Source organism: Pinus tabuliformis, chromosome 7 (genome assembly GCF_031772625.1).
Source record: "Pinus tabuliformis cultivar Carrire ecotype Pingquan chromosome 7, CPIR1, whole genome shotgun sequence".
Classification (NCBI taxonomy): domain Eukaryota; kingdom Viridiplantae; phylum Streptophyta; class Pinopsida; order Pinales; family Pinaceae; genus Pinus; species Pinus tabuliformis.
Genome location: NC_142293.1, coordinates 556,203 through 577,902, shown reverse-complemented (window position 1 = coordinate 577,902; position 21,700 = coordinate 556,203). Strand labels below are relative to the sequence as shown.

The 21,700-nt window shown below is 34.5% G+C and overlaps 1 protein-coding gene across 5 annotated transcripts in view; it reads right to left on the bottom strand.

The window, feature by feature from the left end:
* Window positions 1-531, bottom strand: part of LOC149244842 (protein CHROMATIN REMODELING 35-like) — a 260,164-nt gene extending 259,633 nt beyond the window's left edge. For 2 of the 5 annotated variants that reach the window (XM_089457561.1, XM_089457564.1), the window contains exons 1-2: window positions 409-531; window positions 176-218 (exon numbers count right to left, since the gene is read on the bottom strand). The gene's annotated coding sequence lies outside the window, so the exon portion shown is untranslated. The other 3 variants (XM_089457562.1, XM_089457565.1, XM_089457563.1) reach the window with 3 other exon arrangements.
* Window positions 532-21,700: the final 21,169 nt, after the last annotated feature.

Below are 21,700 nucleotides of genomic sequence, written 5' to 3'. Positions count from 1 at the left end.
TAATTTACTTCTGTTTTTAGCATGAAACACACTGACAACCTCTGGGTTTCTCAAAGGAAATGCATTTCAAGGAATTTTTACGAATTAAATTAATATAACACTGAATAATGTGAACAATGCCCTGAAATGGAACGGAATCCAAACGAAGACTTCTTATTGCCATGAAAAGCCTTACCCTTTACTTCTGTCCCTTTACTTCCTTACAGACTTGAGCTTTCCTGCAGGAAATAGGAGTAGAAGAAGCATTCACCCTCTGCTTTCACATCAATGTCCTCTAGCAAACAGAACTCATGCATACAACATGAAAGATGCGAAACCTCTTACAAAATCAAATATGCGAAAACCCAACAGCTCCAGCGGTTAATGAAAGATGGTAAAAATGAAATAAAGGTAGATGAAGACATATACCCCTACGCGCAACTCGAAGCACTAAAATATGCAGGGATCGCTGATTCCGACAGCTGCCTCCACCTACACGTTTGGCAACACCATTTTAATGGGGCAATTATAAAGATCACTCTTGGTTGTGTTTTTTAAAAGACAAATTATAGCATTACCATCGGCATGATGTACCCAACTCGCGACGCATTCACTTCGTTGTTTTAAAGATTCCGGGAGATTTTGAAAAAGTAATAATATTGTTTTTTTCTTAATAGCTGTAACAATTTATTCTGTAGTTAAGTTGAAATTAAATTTCAAACTATTTAATTCGTAAAAAAAGAATTATATAGAAAATAAGATGAAAGAAGAATATCGTATTATAAGTATAAAATGTAGCAACATTGCTTAGAACATGCATTTTAAAAGGTTAGTTAAACCATATAAAGGATTTATGCGTTACATAAACCATATTTAAAAGATTTATGTATTAGAGCATTAGTGAGGGGTAAAAAAAACAAATTGGGTTAGTTTTATTTTAAAAAAGAGTTTTAGATTTTGATATATTTAATTTTTTTTTTGTGTATTTGATAAATTTATAAATAAGATGGATTTAAGTTGGTTTTAATATTTTTTAATTAAAATTTGAATTATTCAAATTCTACGTCATAATCTTTAATGAAAATTTAAATGTAAATTGTTTGTCTATCCAAATCACACCAAAGTCATACAAATTCAATAATTTTGAAGGAAAAAAAAAAAAAAAAAAAAATTGAATTGTTTGCACATCTCATTGCATGAAAGCCATATAAACAAGGTAGCAGAAAATGGCAAAGGGTATGGGGGAATACCAGTTTTAGTGAAAGGAAAAGAAGGCCGTCACATTCAGTTAATTAAAGAAGATGCAAATAAACAATATTTATGGTTGAAAATATCAAAGAATGAGATCACATAAGAATTGCAGTATGCTATTTTGCCCCTCAAGTCTCAAAAACTTACAAAAATAAGGGGCTTGATAGTAAGGATTCGTATGCAGCTTTAAAACAAGATATTGTCATGTACTCTCAGCGGGGAGAAGTTCTTTTAGTGGGAGATTTCAATGCTAGAACAGCAAATAATCAAGCTAGCATTCTTTGTTGCAAAGAGGATAACAATCCTATTTGGCTCACTGAAGAGGAGAATCCCCAATGGGTGAGTTGTTCAGAAAATGACAAAGTTAGTAATCATTTTGGAGAGGAGTTGCCTACTCTGTGTGGGGCTTTCAACTTAATTATTTGCAATGGTCTAGATAGATGGAAAAGGTCTGGGAACTTCACTTGCAACACATACAATGGGGCAAGTGTCGTTGACTATGTGATGTGTTCACAAAGCTTGATAGAAAAGATAGACGAAGTTAGTATTGGAGAGCATATTTGGGACTTAAAATCATACCATAACCCAATTTATTTAAGGTTATCATGGTTAGAAGAAAGGCGGCATAGGAGGAAAACCCAATGCTCTCGATAATCACTATCAAGGGGCAAAATCCTTCTAACACAAGAAAATTGTTCTATCTTCAAGACAATGTTAGAGAGATTAATTCGGAAGGAGAAAACTAGTTTCAAAAGCTTCAACAGTCATGAGTTAACAAATATAATTCATAGTGCACTTGAGAAGTGAAAAAGAGCAAAAAAATAGGAAATTAGAATCAAATTGTTTTCCTGTAAATGCTTGGTTTGATGAGAAATGCAAAATGGCAAGGAGAACCTTGAAAAAGGCAGGAAATGAGAAGATGAATGTAAAGTTATATAAGCAGATACTAAAAAGGAAAAAAAGATGAATTCATGCAAACAAGGAGAGAAGAGTTAATATATTTAAGCAAGAATAATCCAAAGCTTTTCTGGCAGGTACTGCAACCAAGGAAGAAGCAAATTAAAAATAATATTACAGCCAACCAATGGTTTGAATATGCAAGGCAACTCTATGAAAAAGAATCTGAGGCGGAGCGCCCCCCCTTAGGATCAACACAAATTCAAAGCTCTTCACGTTACAGGAGGTGGAGAATGGAATTAAGAGGCTGAAAACAGGAAAGGCAAAGGACTTGGTTAAACTTCAAGCAGAGTATCTAAATAGGGAATGAACGCTCTTGCACCGCACATCATGGAAATATTCAACAGCATCATTCTGCAAGGATTCCCAAGAGACTCGACAACTAGCCTAGCAATACCCCTTTTTAAAAGTGGAGACATTAATAATCCATCCAACTATAGAACAATTATGATCAATCCTTTGTTTTCAAAGCTTTTCAGCATCATGGTAGAAGACAGAATTAGTAAGTGGGCAGAAGCAAACGAAAAGAGGGCAAGAGGACAAGCGGGTTTTACACCGAAACATTCTACAGTGGAACATGGTATCATGTTGAAACACATTGTTGAAAAGGTTTGGGAGGACAAAGAAGAAGTATTTTGCTGCTTTGTTGATTTCAAAAAAGCATTTAACACAGTCCCTAGGGATAAGTTGTGGCGTAGAATGGAAGAACTTGAAATTCCTGTGCATTATAGAGCTGTTGTCCATAGACTTTATGAAGAAGTGAAAGTCAAAATTAGAACCTCAACAGGTATTTCAAAAAGCTTTAGAAGTGACATTGGAGTCAAGCAAGGTTGCCCTCTATCCCCTACTCTTTTTGGTCTATATATTGATAAATTGGAAGAGTGGCTAAATCTGCAAGGTGGAGATGGTGTTCGGTTGGGGGAGTTTGTGATAAAGCTTCTTTTATATGCTGATGATATTGTATTGATTTCTAAATCGGCCCATGGATTGCAAATGCACTTATATGCCCTTGAGCATTTTTGTAGAGCAATGGGGATGCAAGTCAATACTAGCAAGACCAAAATAATGATTTTCTCTAATAAAAGGAAGTAGAGCCAGCATACTTTCTTCTTTGAAGACAACATTCTTGAAGAAGTAAATGAGTACAAGTACCTTGGGATTGATTTCAACAACAAACTCAATTGGGAGGACTGCAGAAAGAAGAGAATTTTAGGAGGGTGGAAAGCATTATATGCTCTTCAAAACAGATGTAGAGAGGCAAATTTATGAGATTGGAAAACGATTAAAGTGCTTTTTGGACTCCTAGTTTTTCCAGTGATGTTATATGGGTGTGAATTGTGGGCTAGCAGCACTCCCGTCTCAAAATGGAAACAAATTGAGAAAATCCAAAAACGCTTGATCATGAGCAAGTTCAAAATAAAAATTTCAGTACCTTATGAGATAATGTTGAGTGAAACAGGAGCAACTCCCATTAAAGCAATTGTTATGGTGTGTCTCATAAGATATCTAAAAAGAATTGAGCAAATGATAGTAGGTAGATGGCCTAATGTTATCTTCAATGAAGGCATGAGTGAAAGAAAGAAAACATGGATGAAACAAAACTACACATGGATGCAAAAATGGAATATCTACCTCAATGCCTGTCCCACCCCTATCGTCCCACCCAGGTCAAATAGACAACACCCATCATCGGTGCACTAAGACTCCTGGCATAAAACTAATGGTGGGCGGAATGGGAATGCGCGGATGCGTGGCGTGTATGGCTTGTATGCGGCTTTACTATTATAAGATTGTTGCAATTGGGCTAAGGGAGTAAAAGACTATATAGGGGGTGCTCTCCAATATTCTATGTGATGGAAAACGTGTGTGACATCCATCTCAACCTTTTCTACATCGATGGTAATCTCCAAATACAAATTCAAACATAATTGCACTCTATCAGACCACGAGAATAATGAGTAAACTCAATTTTTGCTAAAAAGAATATTGTTTATTCTCTTTCAATAATAGAATTTTGATCTTAACAAGCTACCATGCTTACTAAAATTCTATAGACTACTAGTGTTTGTTGCCCAGAATGAGAGATTTCCATGAGAAGTAAATAGCAAGGAGCTAAAGGATTTTGTTATGGAGAAGTTTCGTAAAAAGGTATGGGGAAAAGAGTTGGGTAGAAAGAAGAAATATTACATTGAGGAATTCAACCCTACGTGTGATCTATAACAAAAAGAGTTCATTGGAGCTAGCATTTCATGGAGGGAAAAGGTTCTTATTGCTCAATTAAGGACCAACTCACATCAACTTCGGTGTGAAACAGGACGGTGGAAAAGGCCTAAAGAAGCTTGGGAAGAACGGGTGTGTACATTTTGCATGTCTGGGGCTGTGGAATCAAAAAAACATTTCATTTTGGAATGTGATGCATTCAAAGACATCAGAGAAAGTTATGAGAACATGTTAGCATCAATGTCTTGGCATTGTCTTTTTAGCGAGGGGATTGTTGGAAGGTTGGGTCAGCTCATCATCAATTTGAATCGAAAAAGGATTGAATTGTAAAAAGCGAAAAACATGGAACTAATGGTCTCATAGACTATTTTTAGTCTCGTGGACCTTAAAATATCATTTCATTTCATAAATTAAATAATTTTTATAAAAAATATGTTAGGGATGCTCATGTTGAAACTCTTTCAGCATCCTTGTGATTGGAGGGAAAAGTTGAAAAAACTTACCACACATTTTGTTAGCCAAATTTATTATTACAAATGTTTCATTTTAATGTTTTTTAATTAAAATTTGAATTATTCTTCTATACTAGTTGAAAAAACTTACCACACATTTTATTAGCCAAATTTATTATTCATCTATGTTGGTTGAAAAAAACTTAACACTCATTCTAATAGCCAAATTTATTCTTACAAATGTTTTATAAAAATTGAATTATTCAAATTCTATTTCACAATTAGTAATGAAAATCTAAATGTAAATTGTTTACTCATCCAAATCATTGCACTAAAGTCATACAAATTCAATAATTTTAATAAAAAACTTTGCGTGCGTTGTGATTGGAGATAAAAGTTTAAAAAACTTACTACTCATTTTATTAGCCAAAACTTACTACTCATTATATTAGCCAAATTTATTGTTACAAATTTTTTCTTTTTTATTTTTTTTATTAAAATATCAATTATTCAAATTCTAGGTTACAATCATTAATGAAAAATTAATTGTAACTTGTTTGCTCATCCCAAAAATTGCACCAAAGCCATACAGATTCAATAATTTTGATAAAAATTTGTGCTATGGATGTTGATGGTCAAATTGAGCCCATAACTTTTAAGATTGGATGGAAAAGCATTTTCTTAGTGAAATTTATTATTATAAATGTTTCATTTTTAATATTTTTATTAAAATTTGAATTATTCAAATGTTACCTCACAAACATTAATGAAAATTTAAATGTGAATTGTTTCTCATCCAAACCATTGCACCAAAGCCATACAAATTTAGTAATTTTGATAGAAAAATGTGTTAAGGTTGCTCGTATACAAGGAAAAGTTTTAAAAAATCAGAAGCCAAATTTATTATTACAAATGTTTCATTTTAATATTTTTATTAAAATTTGAAATATTCAAATTCTATCTCACAATCAGTAATGAAAAAATTAAATGTAAATTGTTTGTCCATCCAAACTACTGCACCAAGACCATACAAATTCAATATTTTTGATAAAAATGTTTGTTAGGGATGTTTAAGTTGAAATTCGTCGACATGTTGCGATTGGAGGGAAAAGTTAGAAAAACTTACCAATTATTTTATTAGCCAAATTCATTATTTCAAATGTTTCATTTTAATATTTTTTATTAAAAATTGAATTATTCGAATTCTATGTCGTCGTTGATGAAATTTTAAATGTATATTGTTTGCCTGTCCAAACCATGTAATGAACAGAGTTCGTACTACTCAATAATAATCTTCAGAATACTTCAAAGACAAAGACATCCATTGTAGGACAAGTAATTGTATATTGAATATAATAAAAAGAATTGATGAGATGATTACAAATTAGGGTGAGCACATGTTTATATACCTAGATAAATAGCTCTTCATCAATGGTCATGTCCTTAGGGACATATCTCTTCATTAACTAATTACTAGTTAATTAATCATTATTTATTATTATTATTATTGTTTGCATTATTTGTATTATTTTATATGCATTTTATTCATAACATTGTCTTCCTCTTCAAAAAGCTTTGTCCTCAAAGCTTATTGTTGACCAAGTGTGTCATCTGTTTCTTTGTCTTGTAAACTATTTGCATCTTTTGGTATTCTTCGAATTGTCATCTTTGTTGACACAATATGATAAGATTATTGAAGTGATAAATAAAATTGTCGAACTGAGGAGGGATCTGACCATCCTAAGTTAATCTTATGTGGAATCTTTTGGTGACTGGAAACTTGTGATGAATTGTTATCACATGAGTGGATTGTACAAACTTCAGTCTTCCTTGGAACATAAGTTTGTGGTTTATGTTCCAAGTGATACTGATTCGTAGATTGATTGAGAAGTTTGCCCTTGTGATTCAGATGTCGATAAGGATTTCTTTTGGTTGGACCTTCCCTTATCATGTGTGTGGCAATTTCCTAATTTACTTCAAGTTTTTTCATTCTTGAGTTGACTATTGAATCGTCACTTGGAATTTCCATTGCTTGAACTGCAACGTCTGAATATGTTTTAACTTCTACTGGTTTCTCATCTTCTTGAGTTATGATATTAACAGAATCGATATTTGTTCATTTATCTTCAACTTGGACTGCTACATCTAGAGATGTTGATGCTTCTTTCGTGACAAGTTCTTGTAATTTATTCTTCTATGATTTCTTATCATCTTTAAGTATTCTAATTTGATTAAGCAGATTTTGGTTATGATTTTTTAAACGTGAAAGTTCTTTATTTTATGAATTGTTGACTTTATTCTTAGTGCCCTCCTCATCTTTTAAACTTTTGATTTGTTCTAATAACCTTTGGTTAAGGGTTTTTAGGCGCAAATTTTAGCCTCCCTTCTCTAGTAAACTCTCATTGAATTTCTTCTCAAAAATTTCATTTTTTGTTTTAATTTTTGCTTCTTAACCTTGGACTTCTTAATTTGTTCAAGAATTTTTTTATTATGGTCACTTAGGCACAAAAATTTATCATCATTTTCTTTTGATTTATTATAAAACATGTCTTCGAGATCTTTATACTTCTTTTCTGATGCATTGCTTTTTTGTTCAAGCCTTGTGAATTCTTCCTCTAATCTTTTCATTTATGTCATTGAATTACCTTGATGTTCTTGGGTGCTAAATAATCTTCCACATGTTGGACAACTTAATTTGCAATTTATTTTTTTAATATTTTACCCAATTTCCATGAAACGAAATGGAGATTTATTCCAAAATGTTGACTTATTTGTTGAACTCATCTTTCCTTGTAACTTCGTACTTAAACCACTTAAAAAATCCTTTAAATTTCTTTCAATATTGATTTTTTTTATATATAAAATCTCCTTTTATTTTTTTTACTTGAAATTTCCCTTTTCTATTTAGTTACTTTATTATAATATTTTTTATAACTTTAATGTTGTTACCCTTCATATATATATATATATATCCCTTTTTTTAATGCCTTTTTTTCTTTTCACTCTCACTTATATAGCTATTATCCGCATATAACTTAAAAAATCATTTCTCTCTACAATGATTAATTATTTTTTTTTTCAACAATGTTCCTTCCCACTTCCACAATCTAACCTCTCTTTTAAAAAGTAACTTAATACTTTTTCACTTTTATATACATTTCATACTCTTAAAAAATAACCCCTATATCTTTCTTTCTTTATTTTTAATAATATGATTAAAATTAATCTTTCCTTTTATAATATTACCTTTTGTAATTTTTTTTAATACTTGATCTTATATTACCCACTCACCTTTGGAAAATTCTTAATCTACCTTTGGATAATCTTTTTGGTTGCCGTTGTTTGAATTCTATTTGACTTATCACCTTTTAAATATGAGTGTGTGTGTGTGTGAGAGAGAGAGAGACTTAATCTTAACTTCACTTCCAATTAATGTGACTTTATTGGATGGATGCAATTGGATCGTACAATTTGGATTGGTTGATTTGTAAATGACGTCGACTGTGACGGTGGTTGTAGAATGGTTGTAAGGACGAGTAATGGAACAATCAATAAGAGCGATGAGAGTTGATGGCTTGTTACAGCAGTGGAGCAACACTGTAACGACAGTGTGAAAGTTGGTGGCATAGCGTTTTTTTGTCTGGTCGATGGAGGTGATGTGGTGGTTGAACGGATGACAGTGGTGGCTAACTGAATAATGGCACGACTATAGTTTCGACGTTTGATGAGATGGCCATGTAGTGTGGTTGTTGTCGTTGTTGGATAGTCGGTTACGGATCGACAATGTAAATGTTTTGTTTTTTATTTTTATTTTCATATATATATATATATATATATATATATATATGGGAAGGATGAGGATGGTTGATATCAATGGCAATTAGTCACAGAACAAATGATCAACAATAATTTTTCAATTGAAGTGTTGTGGTGGGGCAGGATCTGTAACACCCTCTTCCCACATTTACCCAAGTTAACTGGTCCATTAGGGTAAACATGTGACGAGAGGCTAATATGATGTGATTCAACTCCCCATGTATAGTTAAAGAAGTGGAACCGATAAAACCAAACCAATCTGACTTTCCACACATGCTACAGAACCTTCAGGAGCCAACCAACCCTTCCAGTGACCAACCCCTGAGACAACTTGACATTTCACTGATCTGGACCCCCAGTCACTCCCATGACAAGCCATGCATGCGAATGAGGCCTTCCAGTCGCTCCCACAATAAGGCATGCCAGCGACTGTGGACTTTTTCAGCCAGTTCTGAGCCAGTGACCCCGGATTTTGTGCCACTATTTATGGGCCAAGACTCGGGCCACTGCCTAGAACTTCATGAAACTTCCAGAAATGATAAATGACATTGGAACAAAGGTACTAATGCAAACACTTGATCAATGAATTGATTGGACCCCTACTAGCCATGACATACATTTCGTCAAACATGTCACAAATATGCAATCTACAAGCCATAACAATAGATCTGAGCATAGGAGTCTCATACTTTTTTGAGATTCGTAAAGAAACATTGTTGCCATATCACATTAGCTACATTATCATCTATTAGGTCATATATTCATTGTACATTCATTTGAAAATAAAAACATGATGAAAGTCATACATCAAGATTGTCATAAAACATACTCATAACTAGCATATAACCAACTTAAATGATACAACAACAATAAAATCCACATATAAGGTAGTACATTTACACATGAAATACCAAGGATAAAGAGCTCTTATTAATGAATGCAAAAGTCAACCAGGTATGGGGCTTCCACGATCCACCCAACCATAGATTGGCTGAACCAAATCTTTCTTTCAGCCATTCACCCCCGTGCCATATTCCAAGCATGAATGTGGAACTCAAACCAAACCAAACTAGGTTTCCTTAGGCTTTACCACAATCCCCACTGAATCATTGGGCCTTAAACAAGCATGGATGCCACCGAATTTCTCCACCTACACTGTGAGGAATTTTCCTGTCTCCTAGTCTCTAGGCTTTACCATATATCCCGCCATACAACAATTGAGGATTCCTAGGCCTAATCAAGACTCCACCCTCCAGGATTTACCGTATATCTCATCATTCACCGGTCAAGGATTCCTATGCCTTATCAAGGGCACACACCTCTAGGCTTTACCATGTATCCAACCATTCACCGGTTGAGGATTCCTAGGCCCACCAAGGCACACAAAATCTGGCTTTATCGCAATCCCACCTTCTCCGGTCCAGGGATTCCTAGGCCTTGTGTTCTTTCTTTCAGAGACCACCTGACTCGGTTTTTAAAACCATCTGACAATCCAGCTCAACCAAATTCAAGAGAACCCATCACACCACGACTATCCAGAAATGGAAAGGCAAGGCTGAAGAATATCGTCACACCTAGAAAAACCCATGCCAATGACAACAGGAGAACCAAATACACACATAAATGTACCATGCATGCCAAATCTAGCAAGGAAATCAAACATGAAAATCGATACTTGCAAATAATCCCGTTGTAGATGCTTGATCCTGCTCTTCCTTGCTTGATCTTTGCTTTCCTTTGACTTATTTGTCCTTCATTTGCTTTCCTTGATCCAATGCTAGAGTGCTCCAAGAAAACTTTAAGTGTCCAAGAGTGTGTGAGAGAGAGAATAGGGAGAGCTCAACTGAACTGACAAAAGGTTCCAAATGATCCTCGAAAGCCTTTTTATTAATGAGGCCTCTATTTTCTTCAATTTTCTTTCATTTTCCTCCTCATATGCGACATGTGACCTTTCACCTTCCTTTTCTCCTAATTTCCATTATTTTCATAAATAAAATGTCAATTAATGCCACTTTGCTTGTCCAAATCCTTTGTCATTTCCTTTGCCAATTTCCTCTTAGTCATAATAAACTAAATGAACACCCACACTAGGATGTTTTTCCCAACATTAAGCCTGGAATACATGTCCCATGACCTTGGTATTATATTTTCTACATGAATTTTTAACCAAGGTTGTTATAGGAACTGGATGGTGGAAACAATTAGTTATAGAAGAATTTTCTACGGCATGCGAGGGTGGACGAGTACCCGACAATGGTGGCAATGTCTTAACTATGTTGCAATCCAAGAGCGATTTTTGTATGATAATGTTCATTGGTGTGCAATAGTGGAGAAGTGATGGTGGTGCGATATGCAGTGGGTGTTGTGTGAGGAAGCAACAAGAGAATTTGTAGTGGCAGATAGAGCGTCGACGATGGACAGTTGTTGTTCGACGGTGCAAGAAGAATGGAGATGAAATGAAGGGCGGTTGGTTGAAAGTTCCGGTGACGGCGTTGGCTTCTACTGCAACTAGCGAAGATCAGGTAATATTGTTTTTATTATATTTTTTTCTAATAATTATTTTTATTTAATATTATTTTTTTGTATGTTTTTTTTTAAATAAATTTTAGATAATCGTTTTTTCCCTCTCTTTTTTTTTTTAATTTCTTTTTATATAATTATATTTTCTATATATGTAATTTTTTGTTTTTTTAATATACTTCGACTCTTTTTTTTTCATTTTTTTTAATGGCCAAAGGCTTAAATGGCGATATGGAGAAACTCTAAATTCTTGTAATGAAACACTTCAACGGCAACAATGTTGACGAATTTGATGGTCAAAGACCTAGATCAGAGAACACGGCTTTGTGCAACAATTGAGTGGCCAGAGGATCAAACAACTTGTATACCAATGTAACAAACAGAGTTCATACTATGCAGTAATAATCTTCAAAATAATATGAAGACAAAGACATCCATTGTAGGACAAGTAATTGTATATTGAATATTATATAAAAGAATTGAAGGTGAGGGCATGCTTATATACCTAGGCAGATACCTCTTCATTAACTAATTATTAATCAATTAATCATTATTTGTTATTATTATTGTTTACATTATATATATATAACAAACCACTGCACCAAAACCATACAAATTCAATAATTTTGATAAAAAATTGTGTTAGGGATACTAATGTTGAAAGTAGACCAACACAATTGTGATTAGAGAGAAAAGTTAAAAAAAACATACCACTCATTCTATTAACCAAATTTATTATTACAAATGTTTCATTTTAATATTTTTTATTAAAATTTGAATTATTCAAATTCTATTTATATTCCATCTTACAAAACAAGCAACAACATCATCATCATCGTCATCATTATTATTATATATAATTTAAAAGTGCAAACATTATTGAGAAGCACTCGGTTGTTTCTCAATCAATCACATATGTATTATAATGGGACAGAAAATTACTAAATAAATGTATCAATTCCAAATATGTTTCAAAAGGTTAATATATATCCAAAATCGCTTCACCAATAACTTAATTATGCTACTCAAATTTTATATAGGAGGACTTAGGGTTTTTACATTATCCTCTCAATTTTGTAGTGATTAGGAGCTCTGATTGACTTGACATTGATGCTCTTTCGTGATAAAAGTACACAATCGAATCGTAACTTGGAACTTCAAAAATCAACTTCTATCAATTTGTAATTTGTGCAAATTTAAAACAATCAAATAATGTAAATTCAATACCAAAATAAGTAACTACTTCATATCCATTCTCTTCTATTTTTTTTGGAATTATGTGGTGAGTTTTCCGAGTGCGATATTATATATTTTCCAACAATGAGACCACGAAAGTTTCTCAATTTTTTTTGCATTTAAATAGGGTATATTCCATAGGAATACCATGGGAAAAATCATGTTATGACATGCAATACTCAAGTGAGGACATGTGGTGGTGACATGGAGGTAATGTGATGATGATGTGGTATGACATGTGGTAAGTTGTGATGTGGCAATGAAATGGACATGATATAACCAATCATCCATAAGTAGGACGATGGTAGGTAAGTGGGCTTAATTATCCTCCATGGCACCATGTTGCACAGGTGAATGCGACAAAGGATTTTGGACCCTCCCCTTCATTAGAAATTGGAAATGCAAGGGGGGCCTGAAGTCATGTCTCTATCGTCTAATATGATCAATGTACGAGATCTCTTGGCGCACTATAAAGAGGTGGTGGGTGTTTAAACTACATATATAATAAATTTCGACCCCCCCGCCCCCCACCCCCCCATCAAATGTTGGATAGGTCGGGGGGGGCCGAAGTGATATCCCTACCACTTATCACAATTAGATCACTAAGCACATAGGTGAAGGTATTGGTGCTTTAACGTTGGGAAAACTACAATGGTCCAAGGATAAGCACCCTTGGGGTTTAAGCCCATGGTTCTTGCGAGTGGTCATATGCTCTAGGAAACTATCCACCAGGGGCTATAAGATGGAATTTTGGCATTCGGGTGCCAAAATTTTATTAGAGAATTAAAGTCAGTTTCTAATGCAAAATTTGGTAAAAGTGACTCGAAAAAATTAAACTAGGTTTGGTAGTGTCTATAAAAGGAAAACAAGGCAATATAAGAAGTGAAATTCCCATGCAAAACAAGGAGTTGTTATTGCTATTAACATATAGGAGCACAAGAGAACGAAGAGAGGAGAACTAGTTGAGCAACAAAAAGATCTCCAACGGATCTAAAACCAAGATGAAGTTTAAATTGTTGGTTAAAGGTTAAGTTTGTAGCCAAGTTGATATATGAAGCAGTCGTGAGTTTAAAGAATTGTATATTTGAAGCATTCCAAGCTGAATTGCAGAAAATAAACTACAACCAAGAGCAGATTTGTGTATGAAAATTAATGAAAGAAGGATTTGATATGCTAAGCAAGTAGGTGCTTGTATATTAGGGGGATTTGAGCCTCCTTCATGTTGGTGTCTGTAAATATTAGGGAGTTGGTGCTTCCATCAAGTGGGTGCTTACAATGGAAAGGGGGTTGGAGCCTCATGGAGGTTTGTGCCTACATAATTTGATGTAATTTGGAGTTGGTGCTTACATTTATATCATAATAAAAAAGAATTTGTGGTTTTCTCTCGTATGGGTTTGTAAACTTATAGTGTTTGAACTTTATGTAATTTGTGTATTATTGTCTTGTTGAATGTGTTTAATTGGCTAATTATTTGTTAAAAGTGTTAAAATATTGATTCACCCCCCTCTCAATATTTTATTGGTTTATGTAATGTCCCCGACCACTTAGGAAACATATGACGGAGTCCGCTAGCCTAACATGGTTCCTATAAGCTAAAGCAGAGAAATTTTAGTAAGGCGACTTAATTCGCCTAGGGAAACAATATAAAAGTCTAAGGGGTGAAAAGGGGGGCACTTCCTAAACAAGTGAAAAGTCAATTTAATTTTATAAAGTAAAAAGATTATAAAGTGACTTTATAAAAGTTAAAAGTGGCACAAGTTTATGAAAGAGAAAAACTGAGAAGACTCTCCTCATTCTTTCACTTGCATTTTGAGAATGAGTTCTTGGAGAGTTTTGGGGAAGAAAATTAGGGTATGGGAAACCCTAAATGTCATTACTGGTTTTGGTGTTGAAACAATACAACTTAGTTCGTTCTAGGAGTGGAATCACATAGATTTCACCATTGGGATTCAAGGGAGAAGATGATTTGTAGGAGATATTGAGGTAGAGAAGTGTCATTAATTGATTTTATTGTCTTATTTGGTATTTTTCTATCTCATATTTTCAGGTTGGAGGTGAACCTATTAAGAGTCAAGTTCCCAAGAACAAATTTGGCCAAGTCTTGCTCATAAGGAAAGGATTTGAACCAAGGACTAAATCACTCACCTCCTCTGCAAGGGAACTCATATAAATAATGAAGAAAGCTTTAATACATCATTGCAAGGAGAAGTTCCTTTCCTAAAGCAAGGATCGAGTCCCAGATAGAGAAATCATCATTAGAAGTTCAAGTTGCTCTAAGAAGGGGTCAAAGTTCACTGAAGAAATTTGGTCAAGTTAGTGTGGCTCTACACTAAGTTTTCTTGTACATTGTTGGTCGTGTTTAACCACCATATTGGGGTCGAAATGTTGAAAGGCAAAGGAGATGGGTCACTCTCTAAGTATTCTTGAAGTCTAGGTAAATTTCCTCCTCACATGTGTGAGTTGTACATGATTGAAGACTTCCACTTATTGGTTGTACGTGTGGCTGCTAGAAGGTACAAACTGCGCAGGGGCTTATATTGCTCCTAAATGCCATGAATTCAACATTTTATAGGTTGTTGTAAGCTGATATAAATTGTTGAACCTATGTATTAATTCCTGGGATTTCCTCTAATGACTTAGACATATCAATGAGGAAGGTATGACTAGAAAATTAGCTTAAAGGAGGACTAATATCTATGGCAATGTTCCTCTCAAGAAGATTGATAATCATTGACCCTTTGTTGGAGCTAATGTACTAGGTTTCATTTCTCTATCATTCTTTGTATAAAAAAATTGTGTCCAGTTAAACATATGACTACGCATATTCAGATTTAAGTTCATCCAAAGTTGTATCAACGGTGACAAGTCCATTTATGAGTTTACAAGTTATATTTGTTTAGTTGTTTGAAGCATTTTTCATGGTTGCAATATTCATTGTACATGTCATATAAGATAAACATGAAACCTATACCTAAAACAATTTATATTTAAATTGTTTGATGAAATTACTTACTGAAGATAAACACATAGACTGGAAAATTCATAGGGGTTTTTGGGTAAATTTTCAAGGACGGTTTTAATAGTGGTATGACAACATGTTCTTAGACAATTGCGGGGTCAGAGGGAAATTTGTAGTGATGACATGACAAAGGAAGGTATGTTTCGTGGGATAACTTACAGGAGGAATCACACACACACACAAACCACTCCTATTAGAGAATAAGATATTCCAGATGGTGAGAGTGAAGAAACAACTGAGATAGTAGAGACAAATATGGGTGTCAAGAGGAGAAAGCCTTTAACAATTTGCTCAGTTCAATAAATGACTTGGGTAGAGGCCCAAAGGAGATGATGTATCTTATGAGAAAGATGACAAACAAGGGGGTTTCCACCGGAAAGGGGCCAATGAATGGAGAAGGCTCTAATAGTGTAGAGGGCAGTCATGCCCGTACTACTACAAATAATCATTCACGCTCATTTAGCAAAACAACCAGACCCAACATGCCTTAGTTCTCACATGAGACAACATAGGAGCAAACAAAGCAGTCTAGTGAAGGGATTCCTTATGCAAATTATTTGTAGGAGTATATATCATTGGGAGAGGATTTCCAAGCTGCCATGAGTTTCAATGATTTATGCCACGTTCAATTGAAGAGTAGGCCCAAACCATTTCAGAAAGTTTTGAGGCAAAATCAGGAGCTACAAAAGGCAGTGGGGAAGGTGACCATCCCATGTTTCAATGGGTCATCTAAATGCTCAACTTGGTCGTGGGTACAAAAATTGGATACATACTTCTAGTTGCATTAGATGACAAAGGAGGAGGCTATCAAGCTAGCCACAATACACCTAGATGGTGAGGCCCGTGATTAGTGGTACCATAGGTTGGTGATTATGAGTCATGGCAACATCACCTCATACACTGAGTTCACTCAAAGACTCATTGAGCGATTTGATAGGAAAGACTTAGAGCTTCACTTTAGAGAGCTAACATAACATAGGAAGATAAACAGTTTGAAGGCTTACATTTCAGAGACTAGCAATTACAATCACAGATATCTCAGAGGCCAAATTGGTGATGTTTTTTGTATAGGCATTATCAGAGCCCCTACATGGACAGGTCAATGGTTTTGAACCTGCTACTCTTTGTGTGAAAATCAAGAATACTAGGGACATGCATGATGTCGCTTCTAAAAATACATTCACTCCTAAACCATATTTCCCTCAAAAGAGTAAAGAGGTCAAGCCGTTTCAGAAGGAGTGGACCGAGAAACCAAAGGTGGATGAGGAGACCCAGAAGGAGTTAAGAAAGAAGAAGCTTTGTTTCAGCTGTCAGGAGTCGTGGGAACCAAGACATAGGTGTGCAGGAAAAGTGTTGGGCCTCAATTTTGACAAATTTTGTACATTTTTTTTCCTTTGATTACTCATGATTTTATCTAATCCCTATCATTATTACGATAATTTTTCACAGTTTTTGGGCTATTATCTTCAACTAGGAGCATGGTAGGTAATCACTTATTCTTTAACATGTTCCCTTTGTTTCATTAAGAATTACTTTAAAATTGTTATTAATGATGGTGCTTGTGTTATTTTAGGTTCTCAAGAAGAGATATTGAATTCCAATCAAAGACATGCATGCATCAACAATTGGTTACTAATTGCACCAATAATTGGCCATGATCCTGCACCAAGTACAATTCCTGCATTCATTAGGGGTTCAACATATTGGCGCACTTCGAGAAAACCAAGACATGGTTTGTGTCCACAATGATCTTTTCATGCTCCCACACAAAATGAACTTAGGACACACTTGTGGATTTTTAGAAGCTAATTAATGCCTCTGCCCCAAATTCGCAGCAATTTCCAAACAACCAACTTGCTCCTCGATTTGCATGCAGATGAGGGCAAATCTCAAATTCTAGGACATGGGTTTTTCTCTCAGTAGGAAAATTGAGTATTACATGGGCCATTCCACAAAAGTCATCATGGTATGAGAGACATGAAAGGTTCTTTGGGGCCAATTTGTTAAAAATGCACACTTTTCTAGAATTTACGAATCATGCTTAGATTTGAAAAAATGGGCTATTATAGCCTAAATTCATACAATAACATTTATAAAATCCATGCCATGGCCTATGCGAAAGGGAGGATGTTATTATAATTTCATATGGTTGTTAATGTAAAAGACAAGTTGAATTTTAATACAAAGACTTCTAATGCTAGGTTCCTCTTCTTACTTCTGGTGTATTTTATGATCATTTGTGCTATGTAATTTAATCTTTTAAAAGAAGGTGTGAGTTGGACTGGTAAGGCCCACTAGACTAGCTCGACACCTCTCTAGTTGTGCATTTTTAGTGTGGTTTTCATATCTGTTATATGGTGTGCATTTTAACATAACAATGGTGTGTCAACAGTAGGGTTTATTTGCTTATTTAATATATTTGTGGATCCCCTCTTTTATGTTTTTTTTTTTTCCCTCTTATATACATAACACTTTGACTTTTGATTGATCAGTGTTCAAATCTGGAAAGATTAAGCTTACAAGTGTAAGATTTCTTTGAAGTCATTATGTTTATTCAATTGTGTGATCAAAAGACCCATCATATTGTAATGATATCTCGATATATGCACAAACACGATTTATTTTACTAACTTTAAATGAGTTGTTGACCTTGTCATATTTGACTAGTGTTGAAACTTTATCCATATCTACCTGAAGCTTGTTAATATTGATGAAATCCTAGTTACCAAAGAACCGAGAAAGAGATTTGGATTTTTAGTGCAACTTTGTGACATTCCTTGGTTTATGGTGGATTGGTATGAAATAGAGCATGTGCACTTGATCTCGTATGGTTGTGTGATTTGGAGTTGTACTTTTTGAGTCATTTATTAATACTAAAGTGGAAGTTCCATCCAACCTTACAGACCTTATGTTACCATATAAATATATTAATCTAAGAATCTTTGAAACTTGTTATTTGAACTGCAACTAGGGTTTATATAAGACATAACAAGACTTCTAGAATTTTGGAGTGAGTTGGCAACTTTGACTTGTGTTAAGAATCGATCCATACTTACCGAATCTGAAGCTTGTTACAGTATTAACAACCCTAGTTATTTAAAAGTTGGGAAGTAATATGGGATATCTATTTAAGACAATTGTAAGACAAAGTATCATTTGGGTTCATGATTGATTGATACAACACTAGGGTATATTTTCTTAGCATGATTTTGTCATTCGATTCATAAATCTCTTTATTTTGGTCACTGAAGATAATTTAATCTCTGAAATCTGTGCACTTAGTTATTAGAACATGATCCATATTTGTGAAATCATGCACTTGTGATGTTGATGTATAATGAGTGCAAGAACAATCATTGAAAAAAGGAGATCACCATTACATGTCTTAGACACCCGTAGCCTTGTGTGATAGTTGTTCATTGGTTTGCATTTTGAAGGACACAAGATACTTTGCTTTCAATGTTTCTTTTGCACGAGTATGGTTATTGTAAACTACAATCTTTAAGTTTGATTTGAATACATAATTTGTTGAAGTGTGTTTCAAGGTTTGAGAAAACAATAACTTAGAGGGAGGTTAATTTTGTTTGTGCACGCAATGGTTGCCTTTGTAGTTGATATATCTGATTGCATTGATATTATTGAGAATATATTTGAGTCACACTTTTATTTTCTTGTTTATACACATAGTGGAGTGATTGTGATCTTTTGCTTGCACATAAAATTGGGTGGAAATAGAATTTAGTGCAGGAATGTGAATAAAGGTTTCATTTTCATTTAAGAGTCTTGTTTGGCATTAGCAAAGCTTGGATTGTCTAAGGTTTGAATGCTTTTTTATAGTTGACAAGGCAATCTTTACATTTGCTCTGTTGATGCTCATGTTTTCAAGATTGATTAATAGTTAGGGTTTGTTCTTTGATTGTTATTAGTTAGGGTTTACTTTTCAATCTCCAATAACTAGGGTTTGCTTACAATTACTGGTAGATTTCAAGATTAGTTTTTATGGTTTCATTTCTAAAGATTGCTTTTGAGTGCAAGATTATAGCAAGGATTAACTAGTGTAGGAATTCAAGGTGTGAGTAGTTTTCAGACAAATTAGGGTTTTTTTTGTAGGTTTATGGAGTCTTTCTTTGGCATTTCCAGTGTTGCGCCTCGAAGTCCACATACCCTGGATTGAAATTTAATGTTGATCTATTAATATACCCTATATTACACCCAACATTTTGGCGCCATTGTCGGGGAGGCACTTAAGGGATTAACTTTACCTACCTTTTCTTGCAAGTTTTTTCTTTCCTGCACATTTTGGTTTTTATACTTATCCACGCGCTGACAGAGTATATTAGCTAGCTTGTTGAGAATAAAAAAAATGGTCTTTCAAGGCATTTTTCAGTGAGGAGTTCAAGGCTAATATCAATCATCCAATGCACCTATTACACTAACCAATTGGCTGGAACATTAGAAGGAGGAGTCTTAAAGTAGCACATGGAGAACCTTTTCTATTTTAGGATGAAATGACACACATCATTACCTTTGAATTCCTTATTAGAGTCTGAGAGGAGTGGCACAAATGCACATTATCCCCCCGTCTGCTCTACCAAATTTTCATGGTTTGGCAAACGAAGATCCAAATACATTCCTATTTGAGTTTGAAGTACCTTGTAGAGGTTATGGTTATTGTACTAATGCTGAATAGTTGCAAGTGATTCCTCTTACTCTAAAAGGACCAACTCTCTGATTATTCATGAGCCTTGGTGGGAACTGAATTCAAACATGGGAAGACATGAAAAATGTATTCTTGAAGAAATACCAATATTACTGCCAGGCCAATGAAGCTAATTTTGGAATGATACAAGCAGAAGATGAAAATTTGGAGTATTATGTGGAGCGATTTTGATACAACCTTCAAAAATCAAAGCATAAATAGTTGGAAAAAGAGACATTGAAAACACTCCTACTCAAAGGAATTAAAGATGATTTTTTGGAAGTCTTAAATCCGATGGGAATGGGTGATGTTTTTCAGCTACCATTTGATGATGTTTGTGAATTAGGCATTAAGTATTCAAGAGGAATCTCAAATACTAGTAAGAACTCTCGAGAAATTTCTTCTCAATTCTTGAAATATTCTACAAAAATGAGAGTTACTAGAGCCTCTCTAAATTACAATTGGATGGTTTTCAATAAGAATGGAAGGAAGTTAAAATTGGAGAAACACTCCTAACGTTCTGCTTTGACTCTAGGAAGAAGCCCTCTTTCAGAGAGTGTCATATTTGTGAGGAGTATCACTCAACAAAACATTGCCCATCACTGATAGGATTACTAGAAGCACTCAAGGAAACAAGTAAGGAATCAAATCGACCACCAGGTATAACTCAACACTTATCATCATTTAATACTTGGATTAATGTTCATTATCCTAAACAGATTCCTCAATAGATTTATAATCCTATAGTTACATGGAAAACTTATAGCCCTCATGTGATTCAATACCTTACCTTTTGGCCACAATGGCCCTCTTATATTCTTGCAGCTTTAAGGATGGTTTGGATCCCCTTCTCTAGGGTTGTTTCCCATGCAAACTCAATCACTTGAGCCACAACAACTGCAATTCACATCCAATACACCACCATGTAATCCTCATTTATGGTCCCGACTACCTGTGCAACCAAACTCTAATCCAAATAATCAAGTTGCGCAATAATTTAAAACACCTATAATTCGTATTTATTCCCCTATTGAATGTAATGTAATATCTTCTAGATCGGGGAAGGGAGTAAATTCAAGAATTAACCCTATGACCACATAATATTTAGCCTGGGAAGAAGATTCGATCAAAAGACCATTAGAGGAGCAATCTATGATTTGAACTTGTTTGGAAATTATGTTGAAGTTCAACAAGAGAAAAACCCTAGAATTCCCATTAACCATCCTTGCCAATATGAATAGAATAAATTAGAGCCCAAAATCAGGAAGTCTCTCTATGATCCCTTACTAGATCCCTTATGCCTCAAAGAGAGTAATCATCAAGGTATGAGAGAATTGCATAACATGACAAAGTAGTACATTCCAATAACTTTAAATAAATTGGAGAACCATGAACATATAGATTATATCGAAGCCTAGTTCCAAACGATCGTTGGCATGCAACCTTCCTCTATCATTCGACAACTCTTGATACCATATCAGTTAAAGCAACTAGTCTCTCATACTCTGGTATACGTGAAAGCTTACTTTTTGAATTTGAGTGTGAGTATAT